The 20,529-nt window shown below is 34.7% G+C and overlaps 1 long non-coding RNA gene across 1 annotated transcript in view; it reads left to right on the top strand.

Annotated features, from left to right (window-relative positions):
• Window positions 1-7,088: 7,088 nt before the first annotated feature.
• LOC135222152 (uncharacterized) overlaps window positions 7,089-20,529 on the top strand; it is a 107,287-nt gene continuing 93,846 nt past the window's right edge. Inside the window, exon 1 of the long non-coding RNA XR_010316174.1 lies at window positions 7,089-8,744. This is a non-coding gene — a long non-coding RNA (uncharacterized LOC135222152). The remainder of the gene's footprint in view (window positions 8,745-20,529) is intronic.

Here is a 20,529-nt window from a genome sequence, read left to right as displayed (position 1 = left end):
TCGAAAGTTTTAATTTACCGTAAAAAGAAATATACGTTTCATATAACTACATAAGGATTTCACATCATTGTGGATTACTATATCACCATTTACTTAGAGGTACGACATAGTACCTAGCTTCTGCATATATATATATATATATATATATATATATTATATATATATATATATATATATATTATATAGTATATATATATATATATATATATATATATATATATATATATATATATATGGTTAGAAATATCGATAGCCAGTGCCTTTGACAACCCAGCAACAAGTCTTCGTCTATCGTTGTTTCTAAGCCAAATAACGGGGATCGAATCCACCAGAAGACGAACCACTAATGAATTAACTATTTCGCTCTGGTAGACATTTCCCTAGGCATGGTGAATTGGATGACAACGATACTTCGTCGTCCTAATACTTTTGAACAAGCAAAATGACGCGTGTATGTGACAATTATTTGTATAAGACGGCATTGTGGTTATTACAATTAATATATATATATATATATATATATATATATATATATATAATATAATAATATATATACATACTATGTGTGTGTTTAAATATATACACATATATATATATAATAATATATATATATATATATATATATATATATATATATATATATATATATATATATACATAATAGCTGACCTACCCAGCACTGCACAGTATAGCTCTGAATGACAACCGATAATTTTTTTCTCTCTCTCCCCCTCTCTTATTCTTGTTAACATAGTTGCTTCAGTTACATTGCCCAACATTTTTGACATTTTATATTTCACCACTTCTCACCATCCAATTCTATTGGGGGCTGAATTTGGACTTAAAAGGGCATCAGGAGTGTCTTTATTCATCCCAGCAATCTTGAAAACTATGGATGAGACTCTAATATCCGTCATTTTTGACATTTTATCTTTCACCCCTTCTCACACACAAACCCCCTGTCTATCAGTGCTGAATTTGGGCATTAAGGGCATCGGGAGTGTCACGATTTATCTCAGTGACTTCGAAAACTATGGATTAGACAGTAATATCTGTCATTTACGCTTTTTTTACATACTATCTCCTTCCAACCACTTCTAACGCACTCCTACCAATCAAGAATGAACAAGGAATTAAATGGCATTAGGAGCATCATTATTCATCTCAGTGGTCTCGAAAACTATGGATTAGACACTACTATCTGTCGTTTTCGGTTAATTTTACATGCCACCCCATTCCCACCTCTTCTCAGCCCCCCCTCCCTATCATGGCCGAACTTGGACTAAAAGGACATCAGAAATGTAACTATTCATCTCAGCAACCTTGAAAACTATGGATTAGACACTAATATCTCTCGCTTTCAGTTATTTTTATGTTTCACCCCTATTCCACCCCTTCCCCACACACCCCTTTGGTGCCAATGATGTCTTATCCCCACAGTATTCTTCTCCAAATAGTAAGTCAAATGTGTAACAAGTTTGGCTGAAGTTGCTCACTGCATTTCACAGTGAATGGGGCACATACATACATACATACATACATACATACATACATACATACATACATACATAATTTTTATATAAAGAGATATACTCTTCTACCACGGGAATAACAACGTGATATAACGGATTAAAATTATTCATGGCCAGAAGGAAATTAAAAAAATAGAACACAACAGTTAGAGCAAAAGATCATGCACGAGCATAATTGGAGTCCTCGTGAAAAGTCCTATAAGAATATATACGTACATTTAGATACATACATTTGTATATGTGTGTATATATATACATATATATATATACACACGTTGTAAATCATATATATATATATGATTTACAACGAACCTTAACACAGCTCTAGTTAAGTTAACCCAACGCATAAACTGTTTGTTACTCTCGTTAGCAAAAAACCATTTCCACGAATGAATCCAGACAATTACAGTCTCGACGCTAAAAGGTTTAGTAAAATTTGCATTAGAGAAAAAGAAAATATGCAACGGCCGTAATGGAAGGAAGCCAGTGAAATATTAAAATGGGTAAGAATATGAACTATTCTCTCTCTCTCTCTCTCTCTCTCTCTCTCTCTCTCTCCTCTCTCTCTCTCTCTTTCTCTCTCTCTCTCTGTTGTTAACAACCGAAGAGAAAACTAAGAACTTGGATGACCCATAACGTCTGCGTTTTAAACACTGGCACACATGAGACGTACATTAACGCTAAGTGGAATGGTAATTTGAGAAGATCTTGGGCACACATTCATACGGTTTATAATCCGTGTTAATTTTCTGAAGGACCCAGTTGAAGTTGGCTACACGGTCTTGATTAAAAGTGTTGTCACACTGCTGGTGTTGTTAGGAAAATGAGATGATAACTTTCTTTTATTCAAATTGAATATATATATATATATATATTATATATGATATATATATATGTATATAATAAAATATATATATTATTATTATATATAATATATATAAATATATATATTATATATATATATATGTAAACAAAGACGACCACCAACGATATATAGTGACAACCAGTCTACTATCAAGAGAACACATCAATTTCGATTCCATAGGGTAAAGTCAATATTAAACGGAATTTATAGAGTTAATATTTGTAAATAACAAAATGCACGCGCGTGAAAGTCTCTGTGTGTGTGTATATATATATATAATATATATATATATATATATATATATATATATATATATATATATATATATATATATATATATATAAATATATATATATTATATATATATATATATATATATTATAAATGTGCATACATACGCACACACACACACACACACAGACACACACACACACACACAAATATATATATATATATATATATATATATATATATATATATATATATATATATATATATATCATACATTCTTCATTTTACCCTCCCTCTCTCTCTCTCTCTCTCTCTCTCTCTCTCTCTCTCTCTCTCTCTTCTCTCTCTCTCTACAAGAACCTAATGTGGGACGTAACTGATGATATGTCAATCAAGCATTTTATGAAGACCATTACTACTGCACACCATCGGCGACACTGCCCAATGCAACTGGTAAACAATCACAAAAGTCAATATAATAATAAGTCAACCGGTAGAGAAAATAAAAACCTTGTTTCTAAAGAAAGAAAAACCGCGGCAATATCGCCCTTAATGATGCTAAGACCTAACAATCTTTTGAAAAGTAAAGATATCTGAATGTCAATTATGCCTAGGTGGGAGTTTTTGGCAAACAACTTTTGGTTCTGAGATATTTCTCAAAAATGTGAATGTACTTTTTATGGGGCTTCAATCTAAGCTTTACAATGTGAATTTTTTTCGTTTTTTTATGGTATCAAATCCCCAAGATATCGGTTTTATTGTTAGCTTTTATCTGACAATGACTTATAGTAATAACAAAAAAAATCTATCTTAAACAATAATTTTTCCTCTTAAACAATCAAGAAAACTGTTGCATAATTAATAAATATCAACAAACATAAGCGTAACAAATCAGTAGAGAATAATTAATGATGAAAATAATCGTGATTACTACAAATATAATGACAAAATTGAACACTGTCACACATAGGTAATAATAAACAATAATAAATAAGTAGTAAGCCAATACTAATTAAACAACTCTACGAATAATGACTAATGATGAGGATGATCTTCAGTAATGAAAAACAAAATCTAAAATATTACTACTGTCTCGCATCGTTAACAAACACTAATAATTAATATGGAGCAAGTTAATCATAATTCTAACAATACCTGTGAATGCTATTTAATCGGCCCATAATGGTGCATAAAGGAACACGGAAATACAATAATTTCGAAATAACACAAATTATTTCACCTTAACAATATTATTATCCTAATAAACGTGAAATATATGAAAACATAACCCTAATATACTTGATGATAATGACTGACAAATAAAGATAATAGTGATTAACGCATAAAAATACTCGGTCATGAAATGGAGAGGAATGAAAAAGATGGACAATAAAAAAAAATCATTTTACTCACCAAGACTTGAGAAGGGTAATGTCGAAACGACCCGTCATAATTTGCGTTCGTAGCCCGCCAAGCTATAATCAGGGAGACGATGGCATGGAATCTGTCTACCTTGAAAGTCCATAATGATAGACCCAGTCGTCGTTGCTGAATTTACCAGCCCTCAGGACGCTGCTTCACTGAAGCCATTGTATTTCATTACTCTGTGGCTTTACTTCTTGTTGGCGGTGAGGGACATCTGTTCCAGCAAGCCATCTGTCGACGGCAACGGAAGCTTTCGTGGGCCATTTACTGAGGAAGCCAAAACAGTGGCTGTTCGGGGTTGGTTTGCCACTGCAGTGTCTGGAGCAGTTTTCTTAGTACCAGTCATCTTAACTAAGCTTTCGTAGGACAGAGCAAGGTTTTTTATGCAATTTACCACAATTGGGAACTCGTGTTTCAGGTCTACTAACACCTTTTCCTCCTTTTTCCTGCGGCAATGGATATTCACCCTCACTAGGCTGATAAAAGGTACCACAGGACGGAGACCCGAGTTGGTGGTGGCACTGGCTTCCAAACTGCAAGGGTGTGGCACCCATACCACAAGCATGGGGCTGCTAAAGGCACAAACGGATGGACCATCACATTCTGCATCACTATCTCTATCACAGGGACGCACCCACTCACCATCCGTCGTGTCACTGTCACCCGAATCGTGATCGTCATGAGATAACCTCCTATGTTCCCTTCCATTTCACACCTACTTGAATTCTCGCTGCCTCTTAGTACTATATCAATGTTTTTCTCTTCACCCTCACCTATTATAACGAATAACGATGCCTTGCCCAATCACAACACCGCCACCATGATTTCTTACCGGGAACAGGGCCTTCACCATCACTAGCACTATCATCTGGACACCAACCATCCATAAATCCAAATTGTCTACTACCTTGACCGTCGACGTCACCGATGCACAAAAGTTCTTTTCATTTTCGCTTTTTGTGACATTATCCGGTTCTGCCCACGATATCGAATACCTCCACACAGTCTACGTTGTCTTAACACACTATACCGGTAATATTATCACTCGAAAAAAAAAAAATACCTACGATAATAGCGATTGATAATGGAGCCGGAATTTTACGCGGCAGCGGAAGATTGTTCAATGGGAGTCACTGACGTGACATGACATTAGTTCACATGACATTAATCCCTTATAACGGCCCACCAGGAACATGGCGCGGAATGCGGATTAATTGCTGGGCGGCATAGTATGGCGAATAACATTATTCTCGATCGATGAAGAGGCCAAACTCTACTAATGACTTCATCTATAGGTAATATTCATGTTCAGACCTGACACATGGTTATTTCTGCATCATTCAAATCCTCAGACGCATAGTAGAAGGTTGCATAGTTGCCAAGAAGTGTTAGTTTTTTAAATCATTATTTCCAGTGGCATTTACGCCGATAAGTTTTTAAATTCACTGCTAACATTATTAATCCTGTGGGTAAATATGGCATCATTCGTATATATGTAAAATTACTTTGTTTTTTAGCGTTGCCGTCTTCAAAGCACGGTGTCATGATGTTGGCAGGCAACACCAACGCCAGCGCCTACAACTTGCCACCGCTACGGTGGTGCACATACAGTGTATAATATATATATATATATATATATATATGTTATATCTATATATATATATAATATTAATATATTATAATATATATATATATATAAGTACTGGTAATCTTCTTAGGCACGAAGATATAGTAATTCAGTTGTATTTCCAACCTAGGAAAATGCAAAAAAGGTATATCTCAGAAAATGCCCAACAGTTTCGTCCTCCAATGGACCTCTTCTTGGAGCGTTTATTAAGAAGAGGTCCATTGGAGGACGAAACTGTTGGGCATTTTCTGAGATATACCTTTTTTCATTTTCCTATGTGGAATACAACTGAATATATATATATATATATATATATATATATATATATATATATATATATATATATATAACAAGCTCGGCAGTTACAACAAAATTTTCCAAATTTGAATATGAATAATAAATAGTTTCCTTTGACATTTGGAGTTTGAAGACATGCTTCAACATCCAGCAATAATGATTTATAGGCCTAACAAAAACTCTAAGACGTCTGAGTTGTAATGTAATATGCTAAAGTATCTATTAAATTGCCGGTTCTTTGAATAATAAAGTATGAAGATTATTAAAATCATATCAGAAATTATATTAATTTTAATAGCAAGGTCTGTGTATCAGATTTTTTTTTTTAAACGAAGAATGTATTGTCTTAAACATCCAGCTTAATTTTGGTGTATCATTGATGCATAAGCTAATTTGACTTCCGAGCTTGTGTAGATAACTTCATATTCTTCCCAGCCATTAATTGTCAGCATACAAATGTGGAAGTTAAGTGTAAATAACTTTTAGCAAGTAAAGAACGCTAACACGCATAGGCCTAAGAACGAGGAAAGCCCAACCGTAGACATTGGAGGATGCGTTCTAGCTAAGATTTAGTTTCGTATTCATTTATTTATTTTCAGCGTAAAGCTCAAAAATGATAAAGTACGATTAATCTAAATGGTAGTGTTGTAGTTCATGAATATTATCATATTGTTAAGAAAACGTTTTTTGTATATTTTGTCGAACGCAATTCAGCTCCGCAATTCAGCTCCGCGTAATATTTTCTTCTGATTTGGATGTGCACGATAGATCTCACTGGCATGAAACATACTAGGCCTTATTTTATCAAATAAAGCTGTTCGCATTCATAGAAACCACAAATATGCAGCATAATTAGCAGTCAGCTGGAGACTTGAACGAAAGCTTGCGCAATCGTGGTTTGAGCATGGCTTCACATTAGATATTTAAGGACAAGCTTGCATGATACTGCTAATAATGCTGCTGCTGCCTCTTCTCCATCCGTTCAGTTCTCACGATTACACTCAACAACATATAATTAACTCCCAACCAGTTTTGGACAATCACTAGAGACCTAATGGATGGGTCACTGCCAATAGACGCTCGAGAAGGCTAGATTGTTTAGCTCGTAAAAATGATACATTTAAATGAATCAGAGAGTTACACATCGTAGAATAAGGACCCGTTTTCTTTAATTAACAGTTGCCTGTAGCTCTTATTAACCTTTAGGTGGTATACTGGTACTGCCAACCTTGTAACATATCCCGCATCGATTAATGAATGGTGAAAAAGAGAGCATAACGTTAGGTGTGAATTCAGAAACTTAACGGCATATATGACATTTTGGAAATCATATCGGAAATATTCTAACACTACCTGGCAACTACGTTAATCATTTTACTTAGAGTCCAACATTTTTTTGGACGATTCGAAAATAATCATGGTGTGTCAGCTTTGAGTATGACTACCTATAGGTTAAGTCATTAGTAGAGTTTCGCCTCTTCACGTATCGAGAATAATATTATACATCATATTATGTCGCCCACCAATTAATCAACGCCTTGTTCCTGGTGTTCCGTTATAAGGGATTAATGTCATGCGAACTAATGTTACGTCACAGCGCATTGAACAGCCGCCGCGAACAAATGTGATTCTGACGTACACGAGCTATCGATCGCTATTAGCAATAGTATTTTTTATTTTCGAGTGATAATATTATCGCTACAATGAGTTTAGCCAATGAAGAACGTATGGTAGTATTTGATATTGTGGGCAGAACCGGATAATGTCACAAAAAGCGAAGATGAAAAGAGCGTTTGTGCATGGGTTTCTTGGCGGTTAAGGTAGACATTTTGCATGATGTTTCGTGTCCAGATGATATTACTAGTGAAGGTAAAAGCCCTTTTCCGTTAATAAATAATGGTGGCGGTGTTGTGATTATGCGAATATTGTTATAATAAGTGAGGGTGAAGCGGAAAACGTTGATATAAAAGAGAAGTAGTGACAGGGGGGGGGGGGGGGGACATCTCATCACGATTCCGGTGACAGTGACACGACGGATGGTGAGTAGTGGGTGCTTCCCTGTGGCATTGATAGTGATGCAGAATGTGATGGTCCATCCCCTTGTGCCTTTAGCAGCCCCATGCTTGTGGTATGAGTGCCACACCCATCCAGTTTGGAAGCCAGTGACACCTGCAACTCTGGTCAAAGTCCTGTGGTACCTTTTATCGGCCTAGTGAGGGTGAACACAACACCCCGTACCGCAGGAAAAAGGAGGAAAATGGTGTTAATAGACTAGAGACATCAGTTCTTAATGGTGGTAAATTGCATAAAAAAACATTGTCCTGTCCTACGAAAGCTTAGTTAGGATGACTGGTACTAAGAAAACTGCTCCAGACACTGCAGTGGCAAACCAACCCCTAACTGCCACTGTTTTGGCTTCCACCTCAGTGAGTGGCCCTCGAAAGCTTCCGTTGCCATCGACGGATGGCTTGCTGGAACAGAAGTCTCTCCCCTCCAACAAGAATTATAGCCACAGCGTAATGAAATGCCTATGGCTTCAGTGAAGCAGTGTCCTGAAGGCTGCCAAATTCAGTAACGACGAATGGGTCTGTCACTTGGGACTTTCTCGGTAGACATATTCAATGCTACGAACGCAAATTGTGGTGAGGTCTTTTTGACATCACCCTCCTCTCTCACTCCCTTTTTGATGGCCTCTGCTTGATTATGGATTGATACAACTGACTACTCTGCAAAAATAATAAGCAAGATTGAAACTTCTCAAGTCTTGGTGAGTATTTTTTTTTTTTTTCATTATCCATCTTTGTCATTCTTCTCCATTTCATGAACGAGTATTTTTATACGATAATCACTGTTATCTTTATCGTCAATCATTATTATCAAGTATGTTAGGGTTATGTTTTCATATGCTTCACGTTTATTAGGATAATATTGATAAGGAAATAATTTGTGTTATTTGGAAATTATTTTATTTCCGTTTAGCTTTACGCACCATCATGCCCCGATTAAATAGCATTCACAGGTTTTGTTAGAATTATAATTAATTTACTCCTTAATTATTAGTGCTTTTTAACGATGTTAGACTGTATTAATATTTTAGATTTTTTTTTCATTACTGAAGATCATGCTCATCATTAATCATTATTCGTAGAGTTCTTTTATTATTATTAGCTTACTCCTTATTATATATTGTTTATTACCTGTGTGTGACAGTGTTCAATTTTGACATCATATTTGTAGTAATTACAATTTTTCATCATTAACGATTCCTTACTGATTTGTTAAGGTTATTATTGATATTTCATGAAGTGCTTTTAAATGTTTATTGATATTTATTAATTATGTGACAGTTTTCTTGATAATTGTAAGACGAAAAATGATTGTGTGGTTGTTGGGCGGGGGGGGGGGACTGTTTAAGACCGAGTTTTTTTTGTTATTATTAAATATCATTTTCAGATAGCAAAAGCTAATAATAAAACAGATAACTAGGGGATTTTGTACAATATTAAAGCGAAATAACTCACATTGTAAAGCATAGATTGAAGCCCCATAAAAAGTACATACACATTTTTGAGAAATATCTCAGAACCAAAAGTTGTTTGCCAGAAACGCCCAACTAGGCATAATTGACATTCAGATATCTTCAGTTTTCAAAAGAATGTTAGGTCTTAGCATCATTAAGGGCGATACTGCAGCAGTTTTTCTTTCTTTAGGAACAAGATTTTTATTTTCTCGACCGTTTGACTTATTATTATATTGACTTTTGTGGTTGTTTACCAGTTGCTCTGGGGAGGATCGTTGATGGTGTGCAGTAGTACTGGTCTTCATAAAATGGTTGATTAAGATATTATCATCAATTACGTCCCACGTTAGGTTTTTGTTGAGAGAGAGAGGAGAGAGAGAGATAGGGGGGGGGGGGGGGTGTTTGTTAGAAAGTTCATATTCTTACCCACTTTAGTATTTCATGGTTCTTTCCATTACGGCCGTTTCATATTTCCCTTTTCTTTAATGCAAATTTTACTAAACCTTTTAGCGTCGAGACTGTAATTGTCTATGTTCATTCGTGTGAATGTTTTTTTTGCTAACAAGAGTAACAAACCGTATATATATATGCATTGGTTTAACTAGAGTTAATATATATACTATATATATCTATGTATATATATACAATATATATATATATATATTAATATATATATATATATATATATATATATGTATATATATATATATATATATATATATATATATATATATATATATATGTATGTATATAGATATATATATATATATGTATATATATATATATATATATATATATATATATATATATATATATATATATATATATATATATATTCTATATATTTATATATCTATTATACATCTGTATTATAATATTGTGTATAAACAGATATATTTATATATATATATTTATATATAATAAATATATGTATATATACATATAAACCCAACTGATAATTTTTTTTTCTTCAATATTTTGTTATCATTTTCTCCTCGTGCTTATTCTGAAGTATTATAATGTAGACAGGAAACTCAGCAAGAGAAATTCAAACCAAAAACTTGTTCCATAAGTAATTTCCTTTTTTTTAATTATTAGTTTCTATTCTTATCTATATTTTCTTTTTGCAATAATTCCCAATTTCGGGTGATTCATATTTTTTATTTTTCGAACAACACTCCTCTGTAGAAGTTATAGTAGTACAGCATTACGTAATGTAAAGGTATTTTCCTGCATGTCCCAAATATGCAAATGCTCCCTTATTAGTACATGAATAAATGTACCCAACTATATTTGAGATATTAAAAAGGACAGTCGTACGAATATAGCGCTTACTCTTCGTGTAACAAAAGACTGATGTGTCTACATTCAACCCTTTGCATGTAAAGAACCCCTTTTGAATTCAGGGCATTTTTAATTATCAGGCAGTTGCATATTCATAGGAGCTCAGGTTCAAGCCATCCTGGCTATTAATCAAAATTCCTTCCGGAGACTTTTTTTTTTTTTTTTTTTTTTTTTTTTTTTTTTTTTTGTGTGAAATACAACGTTCTGCATTTACGTGCTGAAACGATTCACTACCAGTTTTGAAATAAAGTAATCTCTGCGCATGTCACACACATACACGCACACAGACTATTTATAAATATATATATATATATATATATATATATATATATATATATAATATATATATATATATATATGCATGAGACACATATATACACAGTATCACTGTGGAGCCTATTGTATATATATGTGTATATATATATATTTATATATACGTATATATATATATGTAATGGGGAGATTCCCACATTACATTAGGTAAGCGTGTAGCACGAACGGAAGGTACACCAACACACAGTATTACACACAGCCTCTCTCTCTCTCTCTCTCTCTCTCTCTCTCTCTCTCTCTCTCTTTAAGCAATCTCTCTCTCTCTAGCACCGACACCTCTTTCTCTCCACTCTAACAGGTAATGAAAATGAGAGAGTCGCATCATCAAAATAAACATTTATTAACAATGAATAAATAATTAATCAATCAAGTAATCAAGTCTTACAGACTAACTCAAAAAACCCCGAACAGTAAAATGTCTAATAGTAATGGTAGTCATCATTAGTCACCAAAAAGTCTACACCCCTCTGGGAACTCTCTGTCGGTCCCATTGCCAGTTCTGCCAGAACCGTCTGTTTCAAAGACACAGAACACATCCCGGTAAGTACACATAAGTTTAGCAATCAGAGGTTAAATATTGGATATCATCATAAAAAATGTCAAATAGATAATAAGCCAGCCTTCGGCTAAAACACTTCAACACTCACCCAAGCAACCGGACACTTAAGCACACTTAATAAAAAACTCCGGCGAGCGCCACGGCATCTTGCCTTTCTCTCGAAGACGCTTCTATCAAAAATCCCCCCATAGACTTGCGTATGAAACTATTAAAGGGAAGAGGCGCACACGCACATACAAACGCACACTTCGTTAGCGCCTCACGATTCTAGCTGCATCCAGTTTCACAAAGGCACTTTGAGAAGAGTTAATAAACTGTCGTGCATTGACTTGTCTAACTAAGCAGTATTATCTCACGTCACCCATAGAATACTCATTCATCAGCTTTCACGGGTCGTTGCTTCTCACTGTTCTCCACATTCCATAGGCAATATATTATTAATCAAAAACCCTAGGCCTACATGGCTCGGCCACTACCACGCTAGCCCCTGCCTAGCAAAATAGCTTATATAATATAAAACACACTGGCCGGCTCAAAATAAAATATAAGTAATAACTGCACGTCTCTGGCATTATGAAATAAAGTATATTATGCTTTAATCTCCAAATAACACTAGACGCATTTTCTCTCATGTTTTCTGCATTTCGGATTCTTGAATATCCCTCTGTGCTTGTCTGCAACTTGCTGCACAGACAGTAGACTGTAGGAAGACGGAATGCCTCCCTCATTGTAGAAGACATCTCACGACTTCTGCAGATCCCCAAAAGACACGTTGAACTCTGTAGACTCTCGTAATCACCACGGTCAACACGGCAGCATCCTCTCTGCATGGCTGGTGGACGTCTTGCTGGCGTTGGGAAATGACTTTTTTGGTGTGTTAGTATGTCAGTCGAGTCATTGGTCAATCTAAGAAAATTAACCCAGACATACCACTTCTATCAAACAATGATCTCAAAAAGTCAGAAATACTAACTGAACGTCTCCCAATTAACTCCCTTTAATATGACTACTAAATCATAAGTCATTATCACAACTCTCAAAGGAAAAGAAACATCAAGTTCTCCAACTCAATTCTCCAAACTCACACATCAGCACACACACAACTCAGAAATCACAGCAACTCCACGGAATTCTGCACTCACATTTCAAACCCGAATGTTCTCACAAGAGAAAAAAAAAAGAAAAAATCGTAATGAGCCCAAGGAGAAAAAAAAAAAAAGAATCACGTAACACACCCAGACCCAAAAATGTTCTCTCAAGCTCTGATATTTGAACAACCCACAAAATCAGTAAAAATCTCCAATGTTTAACAGCAAAAACCCCTTACTGCTCATACAATTAATCACAATAAGACTTAATGTCAAACTCCCTTTTACGTAAGTAACAACCCTCGATAAATTACATCTCCCGGTAAATTACATCTTTCATAGGAAAAGGAAGAAAAATAATAAAAAAAAGGATAATCACAAGTAGATTTCCCCAATCACAAAATACATAATACATGTATAAGATGCATAACCCCCCGCGTTTTCCCCAAGAAATGCTCCATGTAAAGTTATGGAATTTGCCAGAAAGCAAACTCTCACACATGCGCTTTCGTGAAATGCTATTGTCAACATTTCCAGATATTGCAAAAACTCTGAGCTATCATCATCAGAGGAAAAGTCAGCACACGGCTCATCACATCGCTTGTCAGCAGAAAAATCGCCTGCAGACGTATGCTCAAACAGCAGCACAAAAATTGTCTAGTCAGACACACAAGTTTGGAAAACTCATGATTCTCAAAGAAAAAGGTCTAACTGACACATTTCACAGAATTAACTCCAGGATATGACTAATGTGTTCAAAAATTTTGTCTCAAAGACCTATTCTCTCAACATGACTTTGCCCCAATTATATGCCTTCAAAATAACACACTTGTGAACATAAAAAATACACACACATCTTCATAGGACTCGTAATGCAGTAATGCTACTCGCCTCTAAATAGTCATGAAACCAAAAAAGAGAACCACAGAAATCTTCTCTTGGCTCGAAAAAACTCCCATAACCACAAAAAAAAGGGTCACCCGCCCAAGATTAATTCCAACTCCATATATAAATATGAGACATAAGAACACCACTCCGGTTATAAAAAATATTTCCTCCGTTTGGTTAATAACCAACCCCCTTATATTTCTCTCTTATTTCTCCAATAGCCACATGTTAATGAAAAAAGGACACCACTCTAAGAATAGAGAATAATCACCTCTATTTCGGCAAATACAAAATATTTACCTCTATTTCACCAATACTCCATGTGGAATAAAACAAGGCTCCAAAAATATATCTCAAAAAAAAAAAATGTGCACTCATGGCAACTAACACACACACTCACAAATATTTCCCCATAATCTCCAAATATGTGTCTCCATTTGCAACAAAGATGGCTGCAAAATAATTGAACTAAACATAGCTCTCATCACCATTATTGGCAAATATCAAAAATGGTCAAAAATATATCTCCAATATATTATATCTCAAATTATAACTCCAAAATAATATATACCTCCAATTATGACTCCAAGTAATATATCTCAATTATAACTCCAATTATATATCTCAATTCTCCAGGGAATAACTCAATGTTATAGTCAAAAACTATAAGACTCTCTCCGTTTAGCCTAACTGCTAAAAAAGGGCAAAAACTCGGCAAATAAAACTGTCTAGAAAATTCTAGAAAAAATCACCAATGTGCCACAACTTATTATAACAGAATTCCAAATTCACAGTGTCTTAGCCAAGACTTCTCCATATGCACTACAACATAGGTCACTAGAAAACTAACCAAGTTTCCTATCTCTCACAAAGTTGTCACAAATACAACAAATGTATTGTGCAAGAAAACTCACAATTTCTGGAACACAAATATCCAAAGAAAAAATGTAGTGCCATTACATATGCATTCAAAACATGCAAAAAAATCTCCCATATATTTCTCTACAGCATCAAATAGCTGAAACACAAACACGTTCCCGAACAATGACTCTAAGTCATGAAGTGAGATAATATTCACACTAACTGGAGAGAAAAAACAAATTCAAATTCACCCTTGGTAAAAAAAACTTGTGTCAGCGATGGCTAACTTCCAAAAAAGGAGAAAGAAAAATCAACGGCACTGTTAACTATCTCCCGCGACTCACTAGATGTCAAGCAATTATCTGCTGAACTCATAAAAAAAAGGAAAAAAACTAAAATAATGTGTTGTTAGTTCCACCCAAATTCAAAAAAAGATTTTACCACCCTTGATATAGTATTACAACACCCACGTATTAGTATAAAAAAAATCAGTATCAGAAATATCATCACAAAATCACCAAAAAAATTGCTGTCATCAAAATCACCAGTATCGGTATAAAAAAAATATCACCAATGTTAATGCTTGTCCATTCTCCAAGAAATTCAGCACAAAACTCAGCAAGAGTTCAACAAGATTCAACACAATTCACCAAGATTCAGCCAGATTCATCAAGATTCAGCAAAACTCATCATCACGAATCACTGAAATATTCTCCAAAGTTACAAAAACTCAACAAATAATTAAGACAAGACTTCTCCCATCAATTATTGTAATAATTCTCCATGAATAATTATCTGTAATAATTATCAACTAATCTCCCATGAAATATCTCAAATCTCTCGTAAAACAAGTCTCCCGTAATGATAATTATACTTAAGCAACCCTCCCGTGACACATCTCAAGTATAATAATTATTGATAATAATAATAACTCTCCATAACAACAAATCTTGCAAAGATCTCAAATAAGGGCGAAATTCAAAATAGCTTACAACAGTATTGCTGAACCTCATGACACACAATTTCTCCAGATGCAACACCATTGCCACATTCACGGCACCGGGCATTACCATTCGGCACCATTTTCAAAGTAATCCCTCCAACACAATAAAAAAAATAACAATAATCTGTGTCTCCCCATTATATTTGTGTCTTTCAAGGCACAAAGAAAACATACACCCATACAATGCATTTCAATTCTCTTTTATTTCCTTTTCTCTTCCTCCAAGAGAGAAAAAAAATATCTCTTTTCTAAAAAAAAAGACTCTACGGGCGTTTCACTTCATCAACTAATCAATCAGCTGATATCTTAGCATTTCATTGTCAAGGCCAGACTTGTCTTCAACAGCCCGACAAAGAAAAAAAAAGGAAAGGGGGAGTTCCCCCACACTCAGAAAAAAAAAAGTTTCTCCCCCCGTTAGAACAACCCCTCAGTCAAGCGGCAGAACATTCCCCCGAGGCATACACTGGTAGTACCCATCTCCCCTTGAACAGTGTCTGAGGACCCCCTCCCAAGGTATACACTAGTGCCCATCTCGCAATCCCCTCTTAGGGAGGCCAGTAGTATCCTCCATGCAACTATCACCCGAGGCATGCCAGTACCCTCGCAATGCCCTCTCGAGGCATGCAGTACCCACAATGCAACGCGCCTCTCTGCGCGGTAAGCAGAAATCTGCTGAGCCCGTGAAATTGTGGCTGCTCTGTCTCTAAGCCAAATATGCTTATCTAAGCACAGTTCACATGTATAAATATATCTTATACACCCTCATATTAAACAAAGACGAATACGTCTATTATAAACAGGCGCGAATAAAGAAAACACATCACTTTGCTACTATGGGGAAAGAAAGAAAGAAAATTTTTTGACCTCTTGAACCAATCCCATTACACTGAAATATTTAAAACAACCCCCCCTTCAAAACAATAGTTTTTAACACTTACCACTCCATAATGGGAACAAAAAGAACTTGGAATTCGCATAGAATACGTAAATCTCGTCGGCACAATGTAAACGCGATCGGCGAGATGGCACCTGGCAACTCTCACTCACAAACCAGACTGAGTTGCTCTCACGCCCTGAAGAATCTCGGTACGGGCAAATCTGATGACTCCAATAGAATTTCTTTCCTCATCCCACATCCCACGGATGGATATTTCTCTACCCCTTTTCACTTAACAACCGAGATCTAACAATTTTCCACAATCCCACAAAGGCTTTGTCGTTCGAAAACTATCGCTAAGCCATAACCCATAACCCTTTTATTTTTTAACTGGTCACCCATCTCTACATTGGCGTTCCTAGGCATAAAAAAAAACTGTTTTATACCACTTTTTAAACGAATAGCCACAAATTCTGTAATGGGGAGATTCCCGCATTAATTAGGTAAGCGTTTGTAGCACGAACGGAAGGCAAACACACAGTATTACACACAGCCTCTCTCTCTCTCTCTCTCTCTCTCTCTCTCTAAGCAATCTCTCTCTCTCTCTAGCACCGACACCTCTTTCTCTCCACTCTAACAGGTAATGAAAATGAGAGAGTCGCATCATCAAAATAAACATTTATTAACAATGAATAAATAATTAATCAATCAAGTAATCAAGTCTTACAGACTAACTCAAAAAACCCCGAACAGTAAAATGTCTAATAGTAATGGTAGTCATCATTAGTCACCAAAAAGTCTACACCCCTCTGGGAACTCTCTGTCGGTCCCATTGCCAGTTCTGCCAGAACCGTCTGTTTCAAAGACACAGAACACATCCCAGTAAGTACACATAAGTTTAGCAATCAGAGGTTAAATATTGGATATCATCATAAAAAATGTCAAATAGATAATAAGCCAGCCTTCGGCTAAAACACTTCAACACTCACCCAAGCAACCGGACACTTAAGCACACTTAATAAAAAACTCCCGGCGAGCGCCACGGCATCTTGCCTTTCTCTCGAAGACGCCTCTATCAAAAATCCCCCCATAGACTTGCGTATGAAACTATTAAAGAGAAGAGGCACACACGCACATACGAACGCACACTTCGTTAGCGCCTCACGATTCTAGCTGCATCCAGTTTCACAAAGGCACTTTGAGAATAGTTAATAAACTGTCGTGCATTGACTTGTTTAACTAAGCAGTATTATCTCACGTCACCCATAGAATACTCATTCATCAGCTTTCTCGGGTCGTTGCTTCTCACTGTTCTCCAAATTCCTTAGGCAATATATTATTAATCAAAAACCCTAGGGCCTACATATATAAAATATATATATATAATATATATATATATATATATATATATATATATATAGAGAGAGAGACGAGAGAGAGAGAGAGAGAGAGAGAGAGTTCAAACTCAACGAATTTCGGGACATTTAAACTCAAAACATCCTAGTTTCAAATCCATTGCGGGAGAGAGGAGGATGATTCTACAGTTTATTTGACTGTCGCGTAAAAAAGGCTTCTGGAAGCAAAGCCTTTTTTTTCACTTTACATATGTATTTAGAGAACCAATATTTGCAGGTTTGGGGACTATTTTTCTCAACCAAGCTTAAATGAATTTTATCATGAATAATGCACGCATATAAATTTACTGACCTCGTAAGAATAGTAGTAAAATTTACTGACCACGAAATGTTAGTTATAAAATTGACTGACCTCGAAAAGTTAGTAGTTAATTTTATTGACCTCGAAATATTAGCAGCAAAATTTATTGACCTCGAAAGAATAGTAGTAAAATTTACTCTCCTCGAAAGGTTAGTGGTAAAATGTACTGACCTCGAAACAGTAGGTGTAAAATTTACTGACCTCGAAACAGTAGTAGTAGAATTTACTGACCTCGAAAGATTAGAAGTAAAATTTACTGACCTCAAAACAGTAGTAGTAAGAATTTTTTTACTGACTCGAAAGAGTTAGTAGTCAAAAAAATTTAACTGACCTCGAAAGGTTAGTAGTAAAAATTTACTGACCTCGAAAAAAAATAATAGTCAAAATTTACTGGGACCTCGAAAGATAGTAGTACAATTTACTTGACCTCCCCGAAAAAGGTTAGTAGTGGAAAATTTTTACTGACCTCGAAAGAATAATAGTAAAATTTACTGACCTCGAAAGATTAGTAGTAAAATTTACTGACCTCGAAAGGTTAGTAGTAAAATTTACTGACCTCGAAAGATTAGTAGTAAAATTTACTGACCTCGAAAGGTTAGTAGTAAAATTTACTGACCTCGAAAGATTAGTAGTAAAATTTACTGACCTCGAAAGAATAATAGTAAAATTTACTGACCTCGAAAGAATAATAGTAAAATTTACTGACCTCGAAAGATTAGTAGTAAAATTTACCGACCTCGAAAGATTAGTAGTAAAATTTACTGACCTCGAAAGAATAATAGTAAAATTTACTGACCTCGAAAGATTAGTAGTAAAATTTACTGACCTCGAAAGATTAGTAGTAAAATTTACTGACCTCGAAAGATTAGTAGTAAAATTTACTGACCTCGAAAGAATAATAGTAAAATTGACTGACCTCGAAAGATTAGTAGTAAAATTTACTGAAACCTCGAAAAGAATAAATAAAAATTTTAAAAATTTACTGACCTCGAAAGAATAATAGTAAAATTTACTGACCTCGAAAGATTAGTAGTAAAATTTACTGACCTCGAAAGATTAGTAGTAAAATTTACTGACCTCGAAAGATTAGTAGTAAAATTTACTGACCTCAAAAGAAAATAATAGTTAAAAAATTTTACTGGACCCCTGGAAGGACTAACTAGTAAAAAACAAATAAAATTTTTACTGACCTCCAAAGATTAGTAAGTAAAAAATTTACACTGGACCCTCCGAAAGGTTTAGTTAAGTTAAAATTTTTAACTGACCTCGGAAAAAAAAGAAACTTAAGTAAAGTAAAATTTAACTGACCCTCCACGAAAGGAAATAACTTAGTAAAATTTACTGACGCCCTCAGAAACGATTAAACTTAAAAAAAATTGAAAATTTTACCGACACCTTCTGAAATGATTTAGTAAAAAAAAGTTAAAAAATTTTACTGAAACGCCTTCGAAAAAGAAATAAAAAGTAAAAATTTACTGACCTCGAAAAGATTAAGTAGTAAAATTTTTTAACCTGACCTCTGAAAAGATTAGTTATTAAAATTTTACTGCCTCCGAAATGAAAAGTTCGTAAAGTAAAAATTTTACTGAAACCTCGAAAGAATACGTAGTTACAAAAAATTTTTACCTTGACCTCGGCCCCAAGATAGTAAAAAAGTAAAATTTACTGACCTGAAAGAATAATAAAAATTTAAAACCAAACTTGACCTCGAAAAGAAATTAAGTAGTAACGAAAATTTACTGACCTCCGATAAAAATAATAGTAAATTACTGACCTCGAAAAAGATAATAAATAGTAAAATTTACTGAACCCCTCGAAAGATTAGTAAGTAAAATTACTGACCCTCGAAAGATTAAGTATAAATTTTTAAACTGACTCACCGAAAGTTTAAAGCAAAAGTTTAAAATTTGCTGACCACCATCGAAAGGAATAATTTTAGTAAATTTTAACTGAAAAAAACCTTTTCGGAAACTTAAGTAAATTTACTGACCTCGAAAGAATAAAAGACGCTTAAAAAATTTAGCTGGACCTCGAAAGGTTTAGTTAAGTAAAATTTTACTTGACCCCCTTCCGAAAAACAAATGAAAATAGTTGGAAAAATTTTTAACTGACCCTTCCGAAAGATTAGTAGGTAAAACAAAATTTTAACTGACCGTCCGGGAAAGGGAATTCATTAAGTGAAAAAATTTTAACTGACCCTCCTTTTGAAAAAGTTAAGTTAAGTAAAATTGGTACTGAAAACCTCGAAAGAATAATAGTAAAATTTTTACTGACCTTCGGAAAGATAATAGTAAAAATTTGTTTTAACTGGACCTCCGAAAAGAATTAAGTAATAAAATTTAAAATTTTGACCTCGGACCAAG

This window comes from Macrobrachium nipponense, chromosome 3, assembly GCF_015104395.2.
Source record: "Macrobrachium nipponense isolate FS-2020 chromosome 3, ASM1510439v2, whole genome shotgun sequence".
Classification (NCBI taxonomy): domain Eukaryota; kingdom Metazoa; phylum Arthropoda; class Malacostraca; order Decapoda; family Palaemonidae; genus Macrobrachium; species Macrobrachium nipponense.
The sequence above is the reverse complement of the archived record's forward strand: the minus strand, read 5'-3'. Positions and strand labels throughout refer to the sequence as shown.